We start from the raw sequence: 15842 nt of genomic DNA, 5'->3' as shown, positions 1-15842 counted from the left end.
CCCTGAATCCCTCTTGCTGTCCGCAGTTATGAGATCACATAGAGCAACAGAGGGAGCTACTTAATACTAAGACAGGCTATTGGTCTATCTAGCTCAGCACTGTCCAGACTGACTGCCCATAGCTTTGTGTGGTTTCAAGTGGCGAATGTTCCCAGCCATACCTGTCGATGCTGGGGACTGAACCTGGAATATTCTGCCTGCAAAGCAAGTGTTCTTCTGCCAAGCTACAGCTCTTCCCCAACACGCAAATTTCCTAGCAGCTAGGATGTATTGTATATGCTTTTTTATAATATTGTAAATTGCTTTGGGGTGCCTCATGGGAAGCGATTCATAACTGAAATAAAACAGCAACAACTCTTGGACTATCATGGCAAGACTGATTCCTAACTTTTGGTGTGGAAAATAAGATCCCATGTTTAATGTCCCAATGCTTTCCCCGGGGTCATTACTCCTCACCTGCTGCTAATGTCACATATGGTCCAAGGTGCTACTTTCATCCACCACTTTTAACAAAGGCATTTGTACTTTAGGTGCAAAATATACTATTGAAGTACAGTTGTACCTTGGAATATGAATGGAATCGGTTCCAGAAGTCCACTCAACTTCCTGAACATTTGGAAACCAAAGCGCAGCTTCTGATTGGCTGCAGGAAGCTCCTGAAGCCAATTGGAAGCCGCGGAAACCCCATCAGACATTCGGATTCTAAAGAACGTTCACAAACCGGAACACTCACTTCTGACATTGCGGCGTTTGGGAGCCAAAATGTCTGAGTACCAAGGCATTTGGGATCCAAGGTATGACATCCTTTAGATGTGAGAGTAGCTCAGCTGGTAGAGCATGAGACTCTTAATCTCAGGGTTGTGGGTTCAAGCCTTGGGGTCCCTTCCAAATCAACCTCAGCAGCTGTGGCATTTCAAATGGCAGATTCTGCCCTGCAGCCAGTGCCTTAGTGGCCATGTGTTCACTAGAGACAATCCTCCCATGCTTTCTCCCACTTGGAGGGTCAAACGACATGTGGTGTGATAATTCAGTTATTGGAATTCCTGACAACTTCTTTTATTTTGCAGAAAGCAGCTGTCTGGGGTGTGTGTGTGTTACAGTTTGAATTGAGGCTGTTGTACATGGGGATAGCTGACCCTTTGCTCCTAGGCCTTTGTCCAAATGCCAACTTGGGGAGGGTCTAGTTGGGGCAACAGTGCAGGAGAAAGGATTAGAAACCCTCTTCCAACACCACAGTTCTAATCCATTTGCAAGGTGGAGGAATGTACCTGCCGTTGTTTTTTAAATATAGCACGAAAACAGAAACTCTCACATCACATACTGTTTGCCCCTGAGTTCTGTTTCAGTGTATCTGAAGAAGTGTGCGTGCACACGAAAGCTCATACCAATAACAAACTTAGTTGGTCTCTAAGGTGCTACTGGAAGGAATTTTTTTATTTTGTTTGACCCTGACTTTTGGTATCTGGAGACCTTGGAGGAAGGATCTGAATGGTGAAGAATGACAGCTGTGGCATCTCCAGCTCGGCAGTCCAACAAACCTATCAAGTTTGGCCTGTAGGCCTAGATCAGATGTGGATCTGGCCCATGGATCCAAAAAGGGACCTTACTTGTGTCTTAGAGGAAAACTTGGCACCTATCATTTTCCCATTCCCGTGCTGCGAAAGCCTATTTGATTGCAGGGTATCTGCTATTGCAGAAGATTTTAGCCTGCTCTGTATTTTAAGGATTTGGGTTTTAATTGTACAGTATTTGCCTTAGATGCTCTTGTCCTGAAGCCAGTTTCCTACTGTGACTGTTTAATTTGGATGAGTTTTAATCGTATGGTGACCCACTCTGGTGCCAGTTATGACGAGGGGCGGGTGAGGATATTTAACAAATATTCTTATTAAGTAAACATTTACATTGGCTGGAGTCTGCCCCATAGCCATGAAGGGGGGCACACCTTAGGGCAGTTCACATAATCAAGCTGTTACTGGAATGTACTGGGATCAGGTGCACCAAATCTAAGGGGCCAAAGGCACCTGGGACCCCTCAATATTTGCTTCAAGGGAGCTGGCCCCCCTCAATCTTGAGGCAGCCCTGTGCATGTTGTGTGTGTGATGTCACACCTGTGCCACAACCTCCTCCTTTGCACACATGATGTGTGTTGCACATGTGATGCGTGCCATTATTGGGGTCAACCCAGTGCCTCTCACTGGGAGACTGTGGGTAGAGAGACAGACAGACACACAGACACAGAGAGAGAGTTCATTTGGTGGAGGTACGCACATTTCGTTCATGAGCTTCAGGGAAGTCTGGGGTTTGCGAGAGCAAATGATTTGTCATTTGAACTTGCGTTAACTTTTGAAAGTGCACCTTTCAGCAGGACTCACCATGCAACATTTATGAAACCCGCACAAGCCTTTTGGAAGAAAAGCAAGAGTGGAAGTTTTAGGTTGGATATCTGAGATTTCCAATAGGGCTCGCAATGTGTCTGTAGAACAAGGCCATTAAAAGTGATTTGGTGTGACATTCCTAGCACGCCACAAAAGAAGGGAGAAAGGAGCCTTTTCATTAACAATAACCCTCATGCTCTTCAAGCTCCTGGAGCAGTGCTGCATGGGACGAGGTGCCTCTTCAGATATGGTCACCTTCTGCATCTCCTTGATGCAGAGAGGCAATGTGTAATTAGGAAACTGGCTAGAAACATCAAGTTAATATTTTTCTTTCCATCCCAGCTCTGTCCCCTGTGATCACAATAGCAACTCCCAGATTCTCTCCAGCTGTGGCAGCTGTGGCACGCATGGTATTTATTCATTTAAAATCTGCCTTGAAACATTCCTCCATTAAAAATACTTTAATGCTGCATTTCAATGAAAAATTGCCCATATATGCAGGCATCACTTACATTTATATTTTGAGTTGTTTGAATTGATTGTTGGCTGCAGGTTTGTTTAATGGATCTAATGTCACTGTGTGCTTTATTTTTATTTATTTAACAAAATCACCATTAAACAATTACAACTAGAAAAAAAAATAAGAGCAGGTACAATTAAATACATCCATCCAGTGATTTTGGGTTTCCCAGCAACCGTATCCTTGAGCTACCAAATGCCTGTGTGAAAAGTAAGCAGTGACCATGAAAAAGGCAAATTCCATGCTATGGACCTTTAGTGGATTTACATTGTTGAGGCTCTGAAGCTTGATTTGTCATGGGGGCTGGCGGGCATTGTAGCCAGCAAGAAAGTCATCTTCAGTGGACTTGTTCCACGACAGGTCACTCCACCTTTACAGCATCTGTGCTACTGATGCCCAAACTTTTGGCTTGTTGAAATATATGCAACAAAAAATTGAGTTGTGCAAATCACATTGGGTCTACTAGACCCCCCGCCCCCCAAATAAAATTAAGCAATGTGGACTAAAGTCACTTTTGGAGTCCCTCCAGGATTGGGGCCCTGAAGCTTAAGCTTCATTAGTTTCATAGTAGATCCATCCCTGGTAAACATCCAATGAACCTGAATGCTGGGAGATTCAAGACAGATATAGGAAAGTGCATCTTCACACAGTGCATAATTAAACTATGGAACCTGCTCCTCCAGAAGGCAGTGAAGGCCACCAATCTAGGTGGCTTTGAAAGAGAATTAGACAAATTTGTGGAGGAGAGGGCTAATGATGTCTACTTGCCACGATGGCTATACTCTGCCTCCATAGTTCGGGGATAGACTCCTGCTAGGGAACAACAATCAAGGAAGGTGTGGAACAGGACCGGTGGTGAACGTAGCCTGGGAGGGGATGTGATTTAGTGAGAGTCCACAGGCTAAGGTAAAAAAGGTAAAGGTAAAGGACCCTGGATGGTTAAGTCTAGTCAAAGGAGACTATGGGGTTGTGGCGAGCATCTCGCTTTCAGGTCGAGGGAGCTGGTGCAGACAGCTTTCCGGGTCATGTGGCCAGCATGACTAAACCATTTCTGGTGCAACGGAACACTGTGATGGAAGCCAGAGTGCACAGAAATGCCGTTTACATACCCACTGCAGTGGTACCTAAACCGTTTACCTTCCCGCTGCAGTGGTACCTATTTATCTGTGTCTCTGAAAATTGTTACACATCACTTGGGAAGACAGGCAAACCAATATCAGTGCACTGGAAGAAACAAAGATCACCAGTGTTGAAGCAATGATTATTCAACATCAGCCTTGTTGGACTGGTCATGTTGTGCAGATGCCTGATTATCGTCTTCCAAAGCAACTACTCTATTCCAAACTTAAAAATGGAAAGCATAATGCTGGTGGTCAACAAAAGAGGTTTAAAGACCGTCTCAAGGCAAATCTAAAACACTGACAACTGGGAAACACTGGCCTGCGAGCACTCCAGTTGGAGAACAGCCTTTGCCAAAGGTGTCATGGACTTTGAAGACACTCAAACTCAGAATGCAAGGGAGAAACGTGCTAAGAGGAAGGCATGCTTGGCAAATCCACACTGTGATCAACTCTTGCCTGGAAACCAATGTCCCCACTGTGGAAGGACGTGTGGGTCCAGAACTGGCCTCCACAGTCACTTACGGACTCATTGTTAAAACCGTGTTTGTGGAAGACAATCTTACTCGGCTACAAGTGATCACCAAAGAACCTATTTATCTACTTGCGCTGGCATGCTTTCAAATTGCTAGGTTGGCTGGATGTGGGACCGGGCAACGGGAGCTTACCCATCGTGGGGATTTGAACTGCTGACCTTCTGATCAGTAAGCCCAAGAGGCTCAGCAGTTTAGACCATAGCATCCCCTACAGGCCTGGATAGAAAGTCCCCAGCCCTAAGGTTCTGCATCTCTGGTGCTGACGGTGGTAGGTGTGAGCCATTAGAGATGCAACAGAGGTGTAGGGCACCAGGAATATGGACTTGCTCTCCTACTCATGCAATTCCAATTTTGTGAAGGGCAAATGCCCAACTAGGACTACAGTTTGATGGTGCATATCATGATTATTTCTAGTCTGATTCTCTGTCTGACGTGAAATATTGCACATGGGCATAAGGATCCTTTTCAGTCCGCCGCATGCACTGCAGTGACGGAGAGGGGAAAGTGTCTTTGGTTCTCCAATCTTGCAGATTTAACATCTGCTCAAGCCCTTCTTCTTATTCTTATTATACATGCATATAATACTCAGGCTTCTCCTTTTCTTCTGGGCATGAAATTAGAGAAAAATTCCAAGGAGAAGACAAACGCTAATAAAAACCACATCTGTTCAAGGTACTTGAATGGGGTTTAGGCAGATATGATTGAAGCAAAAGTCGAGTTCTGGAGGCTTATATGGAAAGCAAGAGCCGGAGACTTCCCACGAGTATGCAGAAATGTAAATTAGAAGCAATCAGATTGTTTCTCTAGTTAGAGGCGTAGGGAGTTTTTAATCCCCGGGACGTATTTGTTCCTGACCTGATTTTTGTACTTTACACTAAAGATATGCTAGGAAAGCAAAATGGTCCAAGAAGCTATTACCAGCCATTCAAAATGAGCCCCACTAGCATGTGAAAAGATTGACTACGCTGCATGGAATCAGTGTTCACACATGTGTGTTTAAAAAGACAGGTGCATTAGAGATGAGGTCTATTTCTATACAGTCCAATTACACAGAGTTAAGCCCATTTAATTCAATGGGGCTTACTCCCAGGTGAGGTTAGGAACAGCGGTGGAGCATATGCTGCTGCTGCCCAGGGCAGGTGCGCAGTGCACTGGGGGGCGGTATGTGCTGGAGGCAGTGTGTAGAGGGAGCCCGCTGCAGTCGCACCAGCCCAGCCCTCACCACTGCTTCAAATCAGCCTGTTCAGCCTGATTGACCTGGTTGTGCCCCCTCAAAAAAATGTACCCAGGGCCACGGTCCCCGAGCACCCCATGCTATGCCACTGGTCACGATTGCAGCCTATCCTGTTTTATTGCCATGAATATAGTCAGATATTCACAACATATATTTAAAGCATGCAGCTTGCTCCTAAGAATCCTGGGAGCTGTAGTTTGTTAAGGGTACTAAAACCTCCCAGGGTGGCTTAACAATTAATCCCTCCCAATTAGGGACTCTCACCTCCTGTGGTTTCCAGCAACTGGTAACCATGGGACTGTGGCTGGCTACACCCCAACCACTGCCCCCAACTACAAGATCTGCATGTGTCAGGGAGTGGGCAGAGGAGGAATTGTGGAGACCACCTCCCCATTCTGACCCTTCCAGGGAAGAGGAAGAGGAAGACTGTATAGATTTACAACAGGGGTTGGAGGGAGATCAAAGCTCAGAGGCAGGTGAAGAGAAAGGTTGGGAAATAATGGGAGAGGAGGAGCAGGCAGCAGCTGGCTGACACATCATTTGAAAGCATTCCAAGACCCACCATCTCCCAGAACCTGGCGAGCCTTAAAAGTAGGAGAGCAAAGAGCTCAAAGACAGAGGGCACGTAGCAGCACCCATAGAGGAGACGATGAAAATGATGAATGAGGAAGTAGGAGAGATGTGGGGTGGAGATGATGATGATGGGAGTGGTGGTAATAATAATAATAATAATAATAATAATAATAATAATAATAATATATTATTTCTACCCCACCAATCTGGCTGGGTTTCCCCAACCACTCTGGGAGGCTTCCAACAGAAGGTTAAAAATACAATGAAACAGCAGTCATTAAAAACTTCCCTAAAAAGTGCTGCCTTCAGATGTCTTCTAAATGTCATATAGTTGTTTATTTCTTTGACATCTGATGGGGGGGCGTTCCACAGGGTGGGCGCCACTCACTCAGGACAATGCCATTATCCAACAGGCTGGGTTCTACAGCCTCTCTCCATAAAGTTTGAAATAAAAAAGGACAGTAAGAAACTTTCCCTTGTCTTTATACTTTCCTGGGCAACCAGCCAGGGCCACTGACAGCATCCTGACATCCTGTTGGGTGTAACATCTGGAAAAGGTCACTGATTCACATACATCTGTATGTCCATAGGCTTGCTCCTTTCCAAGGCCACAGAGTGAATGTGTAAACTCTAAGAGGGGCTATGCGATGCACTGAACTGGGATGTGTGTGTGTGGAGCTGGTTGCTGTAAGTCCTCCTGTTTCCTCCATGCGTTGGCTGTATATGTTGAGGGATTCACTTGTACTTCCTTCTTTCCATGGAGAAAGCAGGACCACACCTGCTTCCTAAATCATATGTTACTACTACTCAGCCAGCCAAGCCCCGTAGACCAATAAATAATGTACTAGCATCACTATGCTGCAGACCTGCTTTGCTGACCTTTCCTCCTCCTGACACCATCCCAAAGCAAACATCTAATAATAAATTACACAGTTATGTCCTCATTTGTTCCTGTGAACATCCAGAGTGAAGGTGTTCAGCGGTTAAGCTATTCCTCTTGAGATGGAATCAACCAGCTTAGCCTGAAATCCCCGACACCATCATATCAATCAAATAATTCTTTGTGGGCATGTGATGGGCATATGGAGTTCCTCTGGTCACAAAGGCATGCCCATTCCTTCCAACAAGGTGATAAGTTCAGTGGCCTCACAGAGATGTACACTCCAAAGCTGCTGTCTTTTCAGAAGCAAATGAAGAAGCTGGCTGACTAAGAAGCACTGAGAGTGTGTGCAATGTGTTTTGTGAATTGGAATGAGTAATGAAGGAGCAATTCAATTCACTTCTCATTTTAATGCAGACGTACCTAATCTGCACTCCCTGATACAATATGCAAACTGAGACACAGCTATCCTTCAAAATCCACTTTCTTGAATCTTGTGATGCCGTTCTCCAACCAAAAAATGTGTACAAATTCTCTCTCTCTCTCTCTCTCTCTCTCTCTCTGTGTGTGTGTGTGTGTGTGTGTAGTTAGGCCTCAGCACAGAAGGGTTATGTGCAACTTCAGTCTATGTGGCTGGTATTCAGTACAACACCTCTGGCTTGGCCTTTGCCTGGTAAACAGAGAATAAATTCTTACTGAAATATACTCGGAGTCGAGTGTGGATTTCTTACTCTTTATTCAGCTCATAGTAGCGAGGAACGGAAGTTTTCCCAAACTGTCTGCTTTATATACATTATTTACACAATGGGCCCCACGTGATTGGCTAGTTCCGGATTCTCCTGTAGGCCAATCAGATTGCGGATTCACTTCCACCTGGAGCTGGAATGGGTGGCTCCTGTGGACCAATCAGACTGCTGCATTCTGGATCCTATTGTTCTAGGACCAATCAGACAGCTGCATTCTGGATCCTATTGTTCTAGGACCAATCAGACTGCTGCATTCTGAATCCTATTGTTCTAGGGCCAATCAGACTGCTGCATTTTGGATCCTATTCAACTCAGTACATAACACTTACCTTCCGCTCATGACCACTGGGACCCTGGGACTACATCCTTATCAAACACTGAAAACACTTTAGGCAGGCATGGCTTCTCCCAAAGAATTCTGGAAGCTGTAGGGTGCTGAGAGTTGTTAGGAAGCCCCCTGTCCCCTTCACAAACCTACAATTCCCAGGAGTTCCCTGTGAAGTGGAATTGTTAAACCACTTTGAGAATTGTAGTTCTAGGAAGGGGAAAGGGGATCTCCTAACATCTCTCAGCACCTGTAACAACCTACAGCTCCCAAGATTCTTTGGGGAATGAATAATTAAAGAGGTATTATGATGCTTTCATTGTAGGGTGTATGCTATTTATGTATGTAATGTTTGCCTGAGCTTGAGTCTGAACTAGGATCCAAAGTCCTGTGTTTTGATTCAATACATGATATCCAATCACATAGTATTGTCAGGGTTTGGGCTACTGGTATTGGCTCTTAAGCTCTTTGTTATGATTTGCAGCTTGGGGATTTAGATAGCCAATCACGCTGAAAGTGGGAGTGGCCCAGGCCTTCAGAAATATATATAAGCAGTTGCTTTGCCCTTGTTTGACTGTTCTGTGCTGTTAGTCATCAGCTCGATAAAGTCTTTTGCTGTAATCACTGTGTCTCACCTCGCAGAAACCCACCAGCCTAGGTATGTTGAGGGGCACATGCTCTAGGTTGCAGCAGGGTGTACACACGTAGTTGAATGAAGCAGGAGCAGGGCTTTCTTCAGCCGGAACTCAGTTCCGGCACCTCTCAGGTGGCCTCCATTGACATTATAAAAGAACAAGGGAAGTGTTCATGGTGAGTTCCGGCACCTCTTTTTCTAGAAAAATAGCACTGATTAGGAGCATTCTGAGATGGGAGAATGGGCCGCAGGAAGGGGTGCCATTTTGCAAGTATAAGATTAACAGACCAGGGACTAGACTGGTCAAGAACTTCTCTTCTTGATGGGCTGCTGTTGTTGTTAAAGAAATGGCATCCCGGACAGCAGTCTGAAGTGGCACAGTCCATTCTACCACCTCAATATTCTTCCATCTCATTTTGCTGCATGCATAGAGACTAGGTGTTTCTGTTAGAACAGCAGCTCAGGGTAGAAATATAATGCGCACCCACTCCTCGTGACAGAATTTGAGAGCGTCTGCTTTGGAGGAGATAAATATGTCCAGTTTAGCAAAACGGCAACTGGATTGCTTGCATTCTTCAATATGCCCTTGACACATTTTTATTTATGAAATTTGCTGATATATCTGAAACAACTTACATCTGGGAGTCAGAGGAGAGAAAAAAATCGATAACTAAGCATGTCTATCTTTGCCACTGGTGTAAAGGGAGACAACAGAGGCAAGCCCTTCTGGAGGTTAAAACCAGCTTTCTATCTGAAATACAATAAGGTTGGTGGGCATGAAATTTGATAAGATCCTTAGCAGACCATTCTTAAGGCACAAGGGATTAAAATATCCAAATTACTTTACGGTTTAAAGGATGCCCTTTATCGCAGCTTTTGTTCAGGGTTGCAAACTTTGTTATGAAGCAATTGTTGGGCCCAATTATTTGATCCTATAAAGTTGGTTATTCTTTAATTTAAAACTTTTCATTGTGTTGCATTCTTGAAAAATGTAAAGATATACAAAAAATAAAGAGGTAGATCTAGATTTCCCATCATGCTTAGAGTAGACCCGCTGAAATAAATGACATTTAAGTATGTTCCTTTGATTTCAATGATCCAACTGCAAGCATGGCTATGGCACTTTCTGCACTGCAAATTTAAAGCAATTCCCTAAATAGACATTTCGTCCCACAAAGTATGTATTCAGTGGTCTGTGTTTTGCCTGAGTTTGAGTCTGGACTAAGGATTCTGAGCCTTTGTTCTAATTCGATACATGGTATCCTCTGCCATTGGCCCTTAAACTCTGACTTACGATTCACAGCTTGGAAGTTTAGACAGCCAATCATGTTGGGAGTGGGAGTGGTCCAGGCTTCCAGAAATGTATATAAACAGTTGCTTTGCGCCTGTTGTCCAGTTCTGTTTGTTCAATAAAGGTTCTTGCTGTTATTACTGTGTCTTGCCTTGTGGGAACCTACCTACACTTCAGTGCAGTTTGTTAAGGGTGCTGAGGCTGATAAGAGTTGCTAGAAGGCCCCTACGGAGCTACAGTTCTCAAAATTTCTTAACCATCAATTAATCTAACCAGGGAACTCGGATAATTTTCACTCTGTAAGGGGAAGAGGGGTCTCCTGACATCTCTCAGCACCCTTAAACTACAGTCCTGGCATTTTAGGGTGGGAGTCATAGGTAGAGAACAGGTAGAGAACTGTTTAAAGTGCTCTGATACTGCTTTACCATATAGTCGAGGCTTTAGCTTGGATCCAATCCATTATGGAGCATTATGGAGGACTGTTTTCCTCCTCTCTGGACAGCTAGACTGGTAAAGAAAAAGCTATTTATATGCGTTGTATACCTTCAGTATATCTGAAGGAGTGTCTCCACCCCCATTGTTCAGCCCGGACACTGAGGTCCAGCTCTGAGGGCCTTCTGGTGGTTCCCTCACTGCAAGAAGTGAAGTAACAGGGAACCAGGCAGAGGGCCTTCTCAGTAGTGGTGCCCACGCTGTGGAATGCACTCCCATCAGATGTCAAGGAAATAAACAACTATCTGACTTTTAGAAGACGTCTGAAGGCAGCCCTGTTCAGGGAAATTTTATTGTTTGATGTTTTATCGCTTATTATTATTATTAGTGATATAACATTGTGTCACTGGATGGCGATGTGGAGTCCTGTTTTTCTCTACCTGTTTTCCCTGTTTTAATTTACAACGCTTTAAACTGAAACACTTCTTTGATGTGTCTAGAGCCAGCCTCTTACCACCTCCTTCTAGGATAGTGGTGGAAACCCTGCCCACTGGCAGAGTTCATAACTTGGCCTACAGGGGCACTCCCCCCCCCCCCCAGTCACACCTACCTGGCCCACAAATATGATGCCCGATGTGGAGCAAGTGAAAACTCAGTTGCAGAAGAACAGTCAAGAGTCTTAAATGAACTCTTAATTGTCTCTTGGCAATGTATTTAGTAACTTTTAAATTAGAATCTATGAGATATTAAACACTGGATGGTGCTGCATTTCAGTAGTTTTTGTGATCTTAAGTATGTCACTTTTAAACATTTTAGAATCCGGAAACAATTTTATTTTTAATTGTCTGAAATAAACTTCTTTGGAGAGAGAAACAGAGCCCACGAAATATGTTTATTGTCATATTGGCAAAATAACCTGAAACATGATGGGAAAAATAGCTGTGGTAATTCTCTTAGGTTGTAGCAGAGAAACTCTCTATAAATTCACATATATAGATAGATCAGTAGGGATATATTTGGAAGCCCTGGTGCCCAGTGAAATAGCTATAATTTGTTCTAAACTGAATTTGAACCTAGCCTGTCAAAGCCATTTTCCCGCACAATGAACTGTATGGGAGAAGATGTAAAATACAGACTTCCGTGAACCACACTATGAGATTATTTTCGCTTTACGTTTTGTGCTTTAATATGTGTACCTACTTTAGTGCCCCAGGACTCCTCCAGTTGTGGCAGGGAGGCTTAAACACTGTCTCTGTCCTGGTTTCGTCTTTGGCCTCCCAAGATTCTCCCTCCCTTGACCTCAGAATTAGAGGGAAGAGGGTGAACCAACTCAGTTCTTCAGCCTTGTCTCCTAGCAGTGAAGCAAAGGCCACAGATTTGTCCTCTGTGACCAGGAACATAATCTCACGAGAGTTCCTTGCCATCTTATGAGACTTTCTGGGCACCCTCAAGCTGAGATTGTCTTTCCCACTGCCATGGTAACGGGGATGCAGCTCACCTAGCCACTCACCTACTGTATTGAGGAATGCATAGGTCTCCACACGACCACACATGGATTCCTGTCCTGCTGTGGGTGCCACCTGAAAAGATGACAGGCAGATGAGGCAGGATGGGGAAGTGCTATCTGTATTTGATTCACATGGGAGGCAATTACAGACATCCACACAAAAACATATGGATTTACCCAGGCAAGGGTGTCACAGAAAAACTTGGAAGCAGGAGATCATGATGTCCCTGACTCTTCACCTGAGTTTTTGGTGTGAAATATGTCCACTTCTACAAATCACCAGTGTTGAAGCAATGATTTTTCAACATCAGCTTTGTTGGACTGGTCATGTTGTGCGGATGCCTGATTATCATCTTCCAACGCAACTACTCTATCCCGAATTTAAAAATGGAAAGCATAATGCTGGTGGTCAACAAAAGAGGTTTAAAGACTGTCTCAAGGCAATTCTAAAAAAAATGTATAAACACTGACAACTGGGAAACACTGGCCTGCGAGCACTCCAGTTGGAGAACGGCCTTTACCAAAGGTGTCATGGACTTTGAAGACACTCAAACTCAGAATGCAAGGGAGAAACGTGCTAAGAGGAAGGCATGCTTGGCAAATCCACACTGTGATCAACTCTTGCCTGGAAACCAATGTCCCCACTGTAGAAGGATGTGTGGGTCCAGAATTGGCCTCCACAGTCACTTACGGACTGATTGTTAAAACTGTGTCTATGGAAGACAATCTTACTCGGCTACGAGTGATCGCGAAAGAAGAAGAAGACTTGATGGGCACATGTCTATGTTGTTAGGGTATTCAAGCACAAAAAACAGAAGCCTTATGTTGAACTGGAGTCTGTGACTGGGAGATTTGTGGTTATCTTTGTTTCCTGATGACTTTTCTCAGCATGGCTCCAGTGACCAGCTCCTCCTCTTCCTTCTCCTCCAGCTACAGAGGGGAAGGAGGGTCAAAAACACCTCTCACTGGTGGCAGCGCTGTTATGTACTAAGCTTGGATCCTAGAACAATAGGCAAGTAGGATTGTAGAATGCAACAACTGATTGGCCTGCAGGAAAAGACCAATCAGGCTCCAGGAGGGAAGCAGAATCAGCCAATCAGATGGGACTCATTGTGTAAATAATGTATATAAAAGCCTGAGGTTTGGGGGGCAATTCATCACTGTTTTACAAGCTGCAATAAAGAGCATGAAATCACTATAGGACTCCGAGTATATTTCAAGCGCCAAAAGAAGTTGGAGGAGGAGCTGCCGGCCATTGAAGCTGTGTGGCCGCCATGTTCCTCCCAATGTTCTGATGTCGTGTGTGTGACGTTGCCCCCACCCCAATCGCCTCTGCAAGCTGGAGCCTTTGTTTCCTATGGACATATCTAAAAGGTCTCATCCCTTATATACCAAGCTGATCACTGTGTTTTGCAGGAAAAGACAAATTCAAGATGCCATCTTATCAAGAGGTCTGCTGCACACAATGTTGAAATTGGGCCTTGAGTCTGGCAGTGCCCTTTGAACCTCTCTCTTGTTACACACCACAGAACTGCCACCTCTGTTGGCTTTTCTTCATCATTTGTTGCAGACTTTCTGCTTTCAACAAGCTTTCTAAGTGAAGGTCTTTTTTTTATATTGCCATCAATGCAGTTGCTGGTACATACACATTTTCAATTGTTTAAACTGTTTTTACATAGGTAATTATTTGGATATGGTTTTTATTACATTGCTTCATAGGAAGCAATTCATAATGAATAATAGTAACAACAAGGATAATATATTTATTTTCCTGTGTGGCAAGAAACTGGATAATAATTTTCATTCCATATAGTCATCGTAGCTCTATTCAGACGTAATTGCCTGTGCAAGAAAAATACATGAAGTCAGAAGCAGGGCCATTCTGGCTAGCCAGATTCAGCTACCTTATTCCGCAAGCAGAAGCCAGCACAAGGACTCCTGCTACTGCAACTGAGCTTTCCTCCTCCTCCTCCTGTGCACTCTCCAAGTTCACTCTGAAAGATCAGGAGAATCCCCAGTATGGTGCATGGGAGGAGGAGAAGAGGAGAGAGAGAGTTGAATTTCACCCCATTGAATTACACTCTGTTGAGTTTCATCCTATAGGTGCTGTGGTCTAAACCACAAAGCCTCTTGGGCTTGCCAATCAGAAGGTCGGCGGTTTGAATCCCCACGACGGGGTGAGCTCCTGTTGCTCTGTCCCAGCTCCTGCCAACCTAGCAGTTTGAAAGCACCTCAAAGTGCAAGTAGATAAATAGGTACTGCTCCAGCGGGAAGGTAAACAGCGTTTCTGTGTGCTCTGGCTTCTGTCATGATGTCCCATCACGCCAGAAGTGGTTTAGTCATGCTGGCCCCATGACCCGCAAAAACTGTCTGTGGACAAACGCCGTCTCCCTTGGCCTGAAAGTGGAGATGAGTGCTGTATCTCATAGTCAAATTTGATTGGACTTAACTGTCCAGGCATCTTTTACCTCTTCCTTTTCCTGTAGGCCCCAACTAAGGATGCAATCTGATTCTAGGTACTGGTTTAGATTACAATTAAGTGGACTCACTTTTCAATGTTTCTCTTCAATTATTCCTTCTCTATTTTTACCTGTTCCTTTAGCTTGTTGAATATAATGTTATTCCTTACGTTTCTTTATGACGATTTCAGAGCTGGCTGAAAACTCAATGAGCCAGTAATTGCCCACTGAAGTATGCATCTTGCTTGAGGGTTGCTGTCTGCTTAAGTGAGGATGAGGAGGTGATGGACCCCCCCCCCATGAAGTTATTGTGGTTTTGGTCATTTTTTACTGTCAGCTAGCTAGCATATTAACAGCGTATATTGTCAAGGACATGAGCGACCCATCAGACCCCCCAAAACCCAGCTCGCATTGTTCAAGGCATTTTAGTTGTGGTTAATGGCTAATATAATCACCTCAACACATAATCAATGAGCAGAAGTTGAAGTGAATACACATTTCAAAGGTACCGTGTTAGCAGGCCATTAAGATAAACATTGGTGATGGTAGCTGACTAAATTGTATCAGAACAAATGTTGTCGTATTTGACAAATTCTGTAAAACACACACCAAACAACCAGCATAGGGAAAATCCACAGCAAATTGTTCCAAGCAAGATTGCTTTGCAAGGAGACAAGTGGACTATGGGTCAGTTTGTTATGTAGCCCGTTTGCACATTCCACCACCATCCCTCGTCTCAACAATCCTTGTCTCAACAATACAATGTGTTGCTTTCCATAATACGTTTTAGAGAACTGGGTTTTCTGCAGTGCTTGGTCCAGTAAAAAAAAGCAGCTGGCACTGGTCCAATACATAAATATAGAATAGCAAGTGTCAACAACAACAACAACAACAACAACAACAACAACAATTTATTTATACCCCGCCCATCTGGCTGGGCTTCCCTAGCCACTCTGGGCAGCTTCCAAAAAAAATTAAAATACTGTAATACATCAAACATTAAAAGCTTCCCTAAACAGGGCTGCCTTCAGATGCCTTTTAAAAGTCTGGTAGTTGTTGTTCTCTTTGACATCTGGTGGGAGGGTGTTCCACAGGGTGGGCGCCACTACTGAGAAGGCCCTCTGCCTGGTTCCTTGTAACTTGGCTTCTCACAGTGAGGGAACCACCAGAAGGCCCTTGGTGCTGGACCTCAGTGTCCAGGTAGAACGATGG

This window comes from Podarcis cretensis, assembly GCF_951804945.1.
Source record: "Podarcis cretensis genome assembly, chromosome: 1".
NCBI lineage: Eukaryota > Metazoa > Chordata > Lepidosauria > Squamata > Lacertidae > Podarcis > Podarcis cretensis.
This window is presented reverse-complemented; position numbering follows the sequence as displayed.